We start from the raw sequence: 9,775 nt of genomic DNA, 5'->3' as shown, positions 1-9,775 counted from the left end.
TACCCAATTTTTCAAGAAGAAGAAAACGAAAAGCGCAGTTTATTTTGGATTTTAAAATGTAAATTTGTAATTTGATAATTTCACATTTTATAATTAATTTCTTATATTTATATTATATTTATATTATTTATTTTTATTATTATAGAGAAAAGGAAAAAGCTTAAGAAGGAGAAAAAGGTCAGCATTGTGAATCGAATGTTGTGTGTATAATTAAAAATTTTAATATTACAGAAATCATTTGGACCATTTATAACCAACAAAGAAGAGAGTGAGTTTTAAATTATTAAAGTTAAATAGTGCATATTTAATTCAAATAGTTGTTATAGATAGTGAATTTTTGTGAAATATGTAATTTGTGCGTTATATCTACATATACATACATATATGTAAATGTATAAAATTTAAAATCTAAATTGAAACGAATTGTCCGGTTACAATTATAATTGTGTAGAATTTAGAATACCCAGGATTTCGGGAATAAAATATGTATGGTCGGATAGAGAACCCCCAAAGGTAATCTAGTGACCGATGCCCAGAGCATACTTAAATTATGGAGGGAACACTTCTCCAGCCTGCTGAATGGCAGTGAACGCACAACGCCAGAACAACAACAGCGGCGGAGGACAATGGATTGCCGGCCGAGCTATTCAAACACGGCGGCGAAGAACTGATAAGGAGTATGCATCAGCTTCTTTGTAAAATATGGTCGGACGAAAGCATGCCCAACGATTGGAATTTAAGTGTGCTATGCCCATTCCATAAAAAAGGAGACCCCACAATCTGCGCCAACTACCGTTGGACTAGCCTCCTCAACATCGCATATAAGGTATCGAGCGTATTGTGTGAAAGATTACAGCCCACCGTCAACAAACTGATTGGACTTTATTAGTGTGGCTTCTTCTTCTTCTTAATTGGCGTAGAAACCGCTTAAGCGATTATAGCCGAGTTAACAACAGCGCACCAGTCGTTTCTTCTTCTCGCTACGTGGCGCCCATTGGATATTCCAAGCGAAGCCAGGTCCTTCTCCACTTGGTCCTTCCAACGGAGTGGAGGTCTTCCTCTTCCTCTGCTTCCCCCGGCGGGTACTGCGTCGAATATTTTCAGAGCTGGAGTGTTTTCGTCCATCCGGACAACATGACCTAGCCAGCGTAGCCGCTGTCTTTTAATTCGCTGAACTATGTCGATGTCGTCGTATATCTCGTACAGCTCATCGTTCCATCGAATGCGGTATTCGCCGTGGCTAACGCGCAAAGGACCATAAATCTTTCGCAGAACTTTTCTCTCGAAAACTCGCAACGTCGACTCATCCGTTGTTGACATCGTCCAAGACTCTGCACCATACAGCAGGACGGGAATTATGAGTGACTTATAGAGTTTGGTTTTTGTTTGTCGAGAGAGGACTTTGCTTCTCAATTGCCTACTCAGTCCGAAGTAGCACCTGTTGGCAAGAGTTATCCTGCGTTGGATTTCTAGGCTGACATTGTTGGTGGTGTTTACGCTGGTTCCAAGATAGACGAAATTATCTACGACTTCAAAGTTATGACTGTCAACAGTGACGTGAGTGCCAAGTCGCGAATGCGACGACTGTTTGTTTGATGACAGGAGATATTTCGTCTTGCCCTCGTTCACTGCCAGACCCATTTTCTGTGCTTCCTTGTCCAGCCTGGAGAAAGCAGAACTAACGGCGCGGGTGTTGAGGCCGATGATATCAATATCATCGGCATACGCCAACAGCTGTACACTCTTATAGAAGATGGTACCTTCTCTATTTAGTTCTGCAGCTCGAACTATTTTCTCCAGAAGCAGGTTGAAGAAGTCGCACGATAGGGAGTCGCCTTGTCTGAAACCTCGTTTGGTATCGAACGGCTCGGAGAGGTCCTTCCCGATCCTGACGGAGCTTTTGGTGTTACTCAACGTCAGTTTACACAGCCGTATTAGTTTTGCGGGGATACCAAATTAGTGTGGCTTCAGACCTGGAAAATCAACAACCGACCAGATATTCACCATGCGCCAAATCTTCGAAAATACCCGTAAAAGAAGAATCGACACACACCACCTCTTCGTCGATTTCAAAGCTGCTTTCGACAGCACGAAAAGAAGCTGTCTTTATGCCGCGATGTCTGAATTTGCTATCCCCGCAAAACTAATACGGCTGTGTAAACTGACGTTGAGTAATACCAAAAGCTCCGTCAGGATCGGGAAGGACCTCTCCGAGCCGTTCGATACCAAACGAGGTTTCAGACAAGGCGACTCCCTATCGTGCGACTTCTTCAACCTGCTTCTGGAGAAAATAGTTCGAGCTGCAGAACTAAATAGAGAAGGTACCATCTTCTATAAGAGTGTACAGCTGTTGGCGTATGCCGATGATATTGATATCATCGGCCTCAACACCCGCGCCGTTAGTTCTGCTTTCTCCAGGCTGGACAAGGAAGCACAGAAAATTCATCTGGCAGTGAACGAGGGCAAGACGAAATATCTGATGTCATCAAACAAACAGTCGTCGCACTCGCGACTTGGCTCTCACGTCACTGTTGACAGTCATAACTTTAAAGTTTTAGATAATTTCGTCTATTTAGGAACCAGTATTAACACCATCAACAATGTCAGCCTGGAAATCCAACGCAGGAGTGCTCTTGCCATCAGGTGCTACTTCGGACTGAGTAGGCAATTGAAAAGTAAAGTCCTCTCTCGACGAACAAAAGCTAAACTATATCGCTCATAATTCCCGTCCTGCTGTATGGTGGAGAGGCTTGGGCGATGACAACAACCGATGAGTCGACGTTACGAGTTTTCGAGAGAAAAATTCTGCGAAAGATTTATGGTCCTTTGCGCATTGGCCACGGCGAATATCGCATTCGATGGAACGATGAGCTGTACGAGATATACGACGACATTGACATAGTTCAGCGAATTATAAGACAGCGGCTACGCTGGCTAGGTCATGTTGTTCGGATGGATGAAAACACTACAGCTCTGAAAGTATTCGACGCAGTACCCGCCGGGGGAAGCAGAGGAAGAGGAAGACCTCCACTCCGTTGGAAGGACCAAGTGGAGAAGGACCTGACTTCGCTTGGAATATCCAATTGGCGCCACGTAGCGAAAAGAAGAAACGACTGGCACGCTGTTGTTAACTCGGCTATAGCCGCGTAAGCGGTGTCTACGCCAAATAAGAAGAAGGTCGGACAGAAGAGGTTCTTCAGTTCAATAGTGCAATCCTTTAGTTGATGTTAAATAAATATAATTGAACAATAAGTTAATATTAAAAAAAAATCGCACGAATTAGTAAAGTGTTAGTGGACATAAAAATGCGAAATATAAGTGTAAAATTAATTTTAAATCGAAAAATACGTTCTTCGAATAATGGTAATTTTCAGCTTTAAGCGCGAATATCTCGAATATTTCCGCGAGTATACATACTCTTGAACTGAACCTCCTCTATAACTAAAAATGTTCACTTGTTCGTTTAAGATATCTGTTCGTATACAGAATATCTAAATTTGTTTAAAATAAAAACAACATTAGTGTTTCTTAATGAATAAAAGTGAACATAGTTCGAATATACATATACGCATTTCTGCTCCGAAGCATGATTTTAAAAATTAAATTAAAATTAAAATATCATTAATCATCACCTTTTTTGTGATATTTTATAGAATGAATTTCGATGACCTCGTGGAAGAAATGGATTCCGAAGTTGAATGCTCACCACCGTTGAGCCCCCATAGAGGTTGTATTGGACATAAATATTTTTCATTTTTTAATAATATTTTTTTACAGATAAAGTGTTTAAAAAATATCTTGCAACCTCGTTTGCGCTCCTCGAGTAGAACCATCACAAATTGTGGTACCGTTACCATCTTCTGGCGGCCATGCAGGTAAAATGTATTATTATATAAATGTATTAGTATTTGCTTTATAAAAATACATTTATGTTTTTCAGATATAATCCAGAAGCTGGATGCCATTGAGACCCGACTCACTGCCATTAAAAAGTCCCTAACAGACAGAGTAAGTAACGCAGTATTACATTACCAAATTAAAACAAGCAGCTAATTTTTATAATTTGATTTTCTAGATGCCAGAAAAGGCCGAGGTGCAGGCACAAAGCAAATTATAGCGCGAATGCCGCGTCATAGCGGCAAAGACGCATCACCGGTGACTTGGAAGACGAACATTACGTGGAGCTCGCTTCGAAACTGCCTATGTCATCGGAAGAGCAAGTGCGCTTCGTGGAAGACAAACTTTCACAAAAGGAAAGCACGGATGCTATGGTAAATATTTCGTTTATAAATATTATGCGATTGTAATATAATTTACTGTATTTTTTTTTACAGATGAGGCTAATATTGAAGTCAAAGTGGGCAAAAGGCAGTGTGGACGGCGTAGTGCGTGGTATGCTTTCTGACGATCTAATGTACAACTACAATTTAGAGGGGCGCAAGGAGAAGGGATCCCTACTAAAGCTAAAGGTCGTAGGGTTAGCTTTTGGTAATTTTATTTACTGATATATATTTGAATGCCTTAACTTATACCGTTTCATTTTAGATATATTGCCTGACAAGGAAAAAAACACTATCTGTGGGGAGTTCCGGAGATTTGTGGCCTTAATTCACAATCGTTTTAAGCAAAAACAGCATAAACTTAAGGCAAAATTAATATAAGTTTTCTTATTATTACTTATATTTATTAGTTTTAAGTTGTAAATATTAGTTTTAAGTTGTACGTATTAGTTTTAAGTTGTAAATATTAGTTCTAAGTTGTACTATACTTATTAGTTTTAAGTTGTAATTATAAGTTCTAAGTTTCTTATTTTAGTTTTACAAATATGAATTTTTAGAATTATAGTTTTTATACTGAAATAACTTGAATTATTTTTTTTGCCGAATGCAATAATAATAGGCATATTATTAATTTAACTAAATATCTGATTTTGATTTTATTATTACATAAAGCAAAATAATAAAAAAACTGAATTTTATTTAAAATAATTGAATTTGCTAGAAGTAACAAATGGGTAACAGATAATCTTGTTACTGCTTGTTCTTGCTAACATGTCTATATGTTATAGGTAACAAACTGATAACGAAAATAATAATACTAACAGATATTCGAGTAACAAATACTTTTTGTTATCCATAACACATAGGTAAGCTATGCGCTTACAAAAGAATTTGTTACTCGTAACATACTGTGAAGAGATTTGCTAACAAATGCATGTATTCTGTTAGAACAAGGCAGCATGCGATATTTGCCATTGGTTAGAGCGAGATAATCATTGAACATTAAATAGCTATGTGTTATTTTTTCCCACTCTCTGAACAAAAGTAACAAATATTTTAACGAATGCAAAAGTGAACAATAACAAGCCGCTTACACGTTTGCTAGCTTCCCGTCTTGCAGAGTACTTTAGGGTTTGTGAAAAACTTACTCTACCTTCGTACTATGAAAAGTACATAGCATCGTAAAGGAGGAGTAGGGTAGCTATCAGCTGATGTTATGTAAACAAAGGAACAGCTGAGAGGTGTCAGCAGAGAACGTACATGTATAGCAGAGAACGTGTATAATCAGGGATAATGGGATGCCCAACTTATTCCAGTGTGAGAGCGCCTCAAACTAAGCGTTTTTTATAACATTTTCCATTATGGCCAGATCAAACAAAATAAGAATTTTTGGGCATTTTAAATTAAAACACCCAACATTTAATACGATTGCAAATTATTATATACTATTGGACTTTTAATATATGACGAAACTACTTAAATCCTTTTTTATGATTTTATGGTATATTAAAACAACTGACTTTTGATCTCTCAATACTTAATAAGGGGAATTAAGCCTGTTAGTTCTCAATTATCAAATGTTGTTAATCATTTGTAATTGAAAATTAATTCTATTATACATCAAATTACAAAACGTTTCATGAAATATATTTAAATTTCGCTTTTTTTGATTTTCATTGTTTTAAATTTTTATTAGCGATCTTGAACAGCGGCAACAAATTCCTCCGTTTACATTTTTTTGGTAAGATTTCAATCTGGCTATCGCTCGTTTCCAATTGCTAAACGTCAAAACCTCCCCAATCCAGTCAACTGTCAAAGTTTAGGTGGTTTTGACGTTTAGCAATTGTTCTCTCACTCCAGTGAGAGAAGAGTTGGACTTCTCTTTATCTCTGTTTATAATAGGGAAGGTTCACGGCGCGAAGAACGTAAAAATATTTTTCGCTAACTCGGTCGAGATGGAAGTGTTTCACCACTGCCAGCTCGGCAGGAGAAATTTTAACATTTTCGCTTGAACAGAGCTGTAGTGCGTTTCTGTAACCCATTTCGATCGATGTTCTCGACTCAAATTCTCGATTTGACGTCACTCTCACTCAATGTGTTTCTGTAAAATAATTACTCGCTTTAATCGATAGTCAGCTGATATGTTCCATTCCATTTCAGTAGGAATGCTCGATTGAATGTGTTTCTGTAACCAAATTGAATGAAATACTGTCGATTGGTTTTTTCACTTCCATTTGAGGTGATGACAAAAAAATTTTTCGTTAAATTCAAAATGGAATTAGTTGAATTTAAAGCAAATGTAAGTATATTTTTGTTAATATATTATATATGAGAGAAGTACGTCGGGGTGTGTTACGAATGGCCAAAAGAGGCGGTTACTGCACTTTATGTAGCAGCACCGCAGCGTTGGAAGGGGCCAATTTAAGAAACCAAATGCGAGGAAGGAGCACGAAGAGGTTTGGGCTGCCGTTGCTGCTGAATTAAATGCATTGGGAAGGTCCCACAAGTCCCCTAATCAGTGGAAAAAGGTAAAACTAAAATATTCTTGTGTATAGCATTACAATTTATATATGTGTGTTGGTTTTTTTTTAGTGTTGGATAGACTGGAAATCGGCAGTCAAGAAGCAGCACAATGCCCACAGAGCGTTCGCCAGACGAACTGGAAACCTGCCGTTGCAGGACGGTCCAAAACCGTTGGATGCCATGGACTGGGAAATTCTGGAGTTTTTTTCCAGCGACATGGTGGACGGTGATGGGCTCACTCCCGAAATTGGTTTGTCGGTGAGTAACGTCTGTCAAAATTTAAAGTTGTGATTATAAATGTGATAATAAAATTGGTGTATATTGCAGACAACTGCTGAAATGGTCGATATTCCCATTGAGGATGAGGGTGATGCTACTACCAACATTGGATTGGACGTAAGTAACATATTACAAAACTAAAAACTAAGCTGTTTAGTGATCCGTTAGGAATTCTAGGCAAACGCGGACAGTTTGGACATCTTCGAAGTGGAGGCACTTGAAGAGGTTGCAATGGGTCAGGTGCTTGAGGTTGTGCCAAACAAACAGCAACCCAAACAGCGCACAAATCAAACTGTGTGGAAGAGGCGAGCAGTCTCATTGAAAATCACCATGCGCAGCTGAAAGAGATTTTGGAGAGACAACACAAGGAGCACATGGGTGCTTTAAATGGAATTCCCGATACACTGAGAGCTCCGCTGGAAACCATGACGGGAGGTAACAATTTGCGATAAAATTTGTACGTTCTTTAAATCTCATAAATATTCACTACACTATATAGTTGTAACGCTAAAACTCGAAAACGGCTGATCCAAATGAAATACTTCCTTTGGGGGATTTGTTTGTTATTACCACGCGCAAGTCATGTCTTAAAATCAGAACAAAATATTAAGGGGGCGTGGCACCTCCCATCCAAATTAAATTTTTCAAGTCGAATATCTTCAAAAGTGCTTAAGGTAGGAACGTGAAAATTGGTACAGAGCTACAGGATAACAACACCACTCTCACCTATAAAACCGGGGGCTATCGAATAAGGGGGCGTGGTATCTCCCATACAAACTAAATTTTTTAAGCAGAATATCTGTGAAAGGGTTCAAGGTAGGGACCTGAAAATTGGGGGCGTGGCACCTCCCATACAAACTGAATTTTTCAAGGTGAATATCTTCAAAAGTGTTTAAAGTAGGAACATGAAAATTGGTACAGAGCTATAGGAAACAACAACGTTCTCACCCATAAAACTTGGCGTTATCGAAAAAGGGGGCGTGGTACCACCCATACAATCTTTAATTATTTTGGTTGTTAATCCACCATATATTTATCTCATTTTCCACCTATCACGACATTTTGGTTGTTGCTTGCTATTTTTGTTTATTTATCGGTGACAGTAGCGATTATATCGTAATTTTGGTTGTGTTGTGCTATTTTTGGTTTATGGAAATGGCAGTTCTATGAAACGAACACAAATTAAATTAAACGTTAATTTTGCTTTGCAATCGAACACGCAAAATTTAGAGGGCAATAAAAATGCGCTTTGCTTTACTGATATAGTGATATATTTTGTTTTAAAAAGTGAGTTATTTAGTGAAAGTGATTTAGCGTGTTGGCGAATACCGATTTATGTACATTGGAATTTATCATTCAATTGATCTGCTTCCTTAGTTTAACACATTCATTTTTGGAGTTTTCAAAGGTAAGTTATTGGTCCGTAAAACCTTATATGAACTTTATGCAAATGAATGATCATTTCCAATTAAAAATTTGTTACGATGCCAAGAATCAGTACGTATGGTAACACTTCTCGGAGTTCCCAGGCCGCAAGGAGGACACGAAATAGCAGAGCACGTCAAAGGGAAAGTGTTATTGAGAGGGTATCACCACGAAAAAGACTACAGAGCTTTCCTCCAATTATACAGGTTCATGGGCAAATTTTTCATCTCGCTGGATCGATGTTGCCGCATCCAGATCAAGAACACAAATATCTCCAAATTTACTTTCTGCTGTTGGAGGTTCACATGATGCTAACAAACTTTTTGTTGCCAAAAATGATGTGGTTTCAAGTAAATCGGCGTTGTGAACTATCTTCAATACAACGAAAAGAGAAATAATCGAACAATTGCAGCAAATGTTACACGAACACAATGGCCTCATTAAACTGTTTACGATTTCGTTGGAACGTATGCCAACAGATGATCATAGTATAATCATACAAGCGGACAAAAGACCAACAGGGACACATGAAAGACAATATAATGCACCTACAGTTAGCGAAATATCAGTTGTTGTTGTTGGAGAAAATTTGCAGTCGCGTGATATTGTTATCAAAAAAAGAAATCAAAACGCACTAAAACGGATAAGTGAGACACATCGGTCTTACGACGCAATGCAATATCCGCTCATGTTCTGCCGTGAAGAAGACGGATATCACTTAGGATATATGATGATAAATCCGGTGAATGGTTATTAAAAAAAATCTTTTGTTTGCTACTTCATATGGGTAATTTAAGCTTTTAGGTGTCGAGACAAATAAAAAAGTCAGTTCAATGAAGTTTTACGCATATCGAATGAAGATTCGCCAAAACTATGACAACCACTTACTGAGATATGGACGGTTATTTCAACAGTATGCAGTTGACATGTACGTTAAAGTTGAGACAGAACGACTTAATTACATGCGATACAATCAGTCCAAGTTGCGATCTGAAGAGTACTTATATTCACTTAAGAGATGCAATGAATGGTGATGCGGATATTACAGATATTGGTCGACTCTACATTTTGCCATCGACATTCATTGGAAATCCTAGACATGAGTACTCCCAGGATGCGATGACTTACGTGCGCAATTATGGACGGCCGGATTTGTTTGTTACATTTACCTGCAATCCAAAATGGCCAGACATTACGAATCTATTGCAACCCGGTCAATCACCAAGCGATCGCCACGACGTTACAGCACGCGTGTTTAAACAAAAACT

The 9,775-nt window shown here is 38.3% G+C and overlaps 1 long non-coding RNA gene and 1 pseudogene across 1 annotated transcript; both read left to right on the top strand.

Annotated features, from left to right (window-relative positions):
• The first annotated feature begins 1,915 nt into the window (after positions 1-1,915).
• On the top strand, positions 1,916-4,711 carry LOC126765756 (uncharacterized; annotated as a pseudogene).
• A 1,611-nt stretch (positions 4,712-6,322) lies between these two features.
• LOC126765822 (uncharacterized) lies at positions 6,323-7,197 on the top strand. Its single transcript, XR_007668616.1, has 3 exons — positions 6,323-6,808; positions 6,873-7,061; positions 7,131-7,197. It is a non-coding gene; the product is annotated as an uncharacterized LOC126765822 (long non-coding RNA).
• The last annotated feature ends 2,578 nt before the right edge of the window (positions 7,198-9,775 follow it).

The sequence above is a fragment of the Bactrocera neohumeralis genome, unplaced genomic scaffold (genome assembly GCF_024586455.1).
Source record: "Bactrocera neohumeralis isolate Rockhampton unplaced genomic scaffold, APGP_CSIRO_Bneo_wtdbg2-racon-allhic-juicebox.fasta_v2 cluster11, whole genome shotgun sequence".
In the NCBI taxonomy this organism is placed as follows: Eukaryota; Metazoa; Arthropoda; class Insecta; order Diptera; family Tephritidae; genus Bactrocera; species Bactrocera neohumeralis.
Note: the sequence above shows the minus strand (reverse complement) of the source record. Positions and strands in the feature narration are given on the sequence as shown.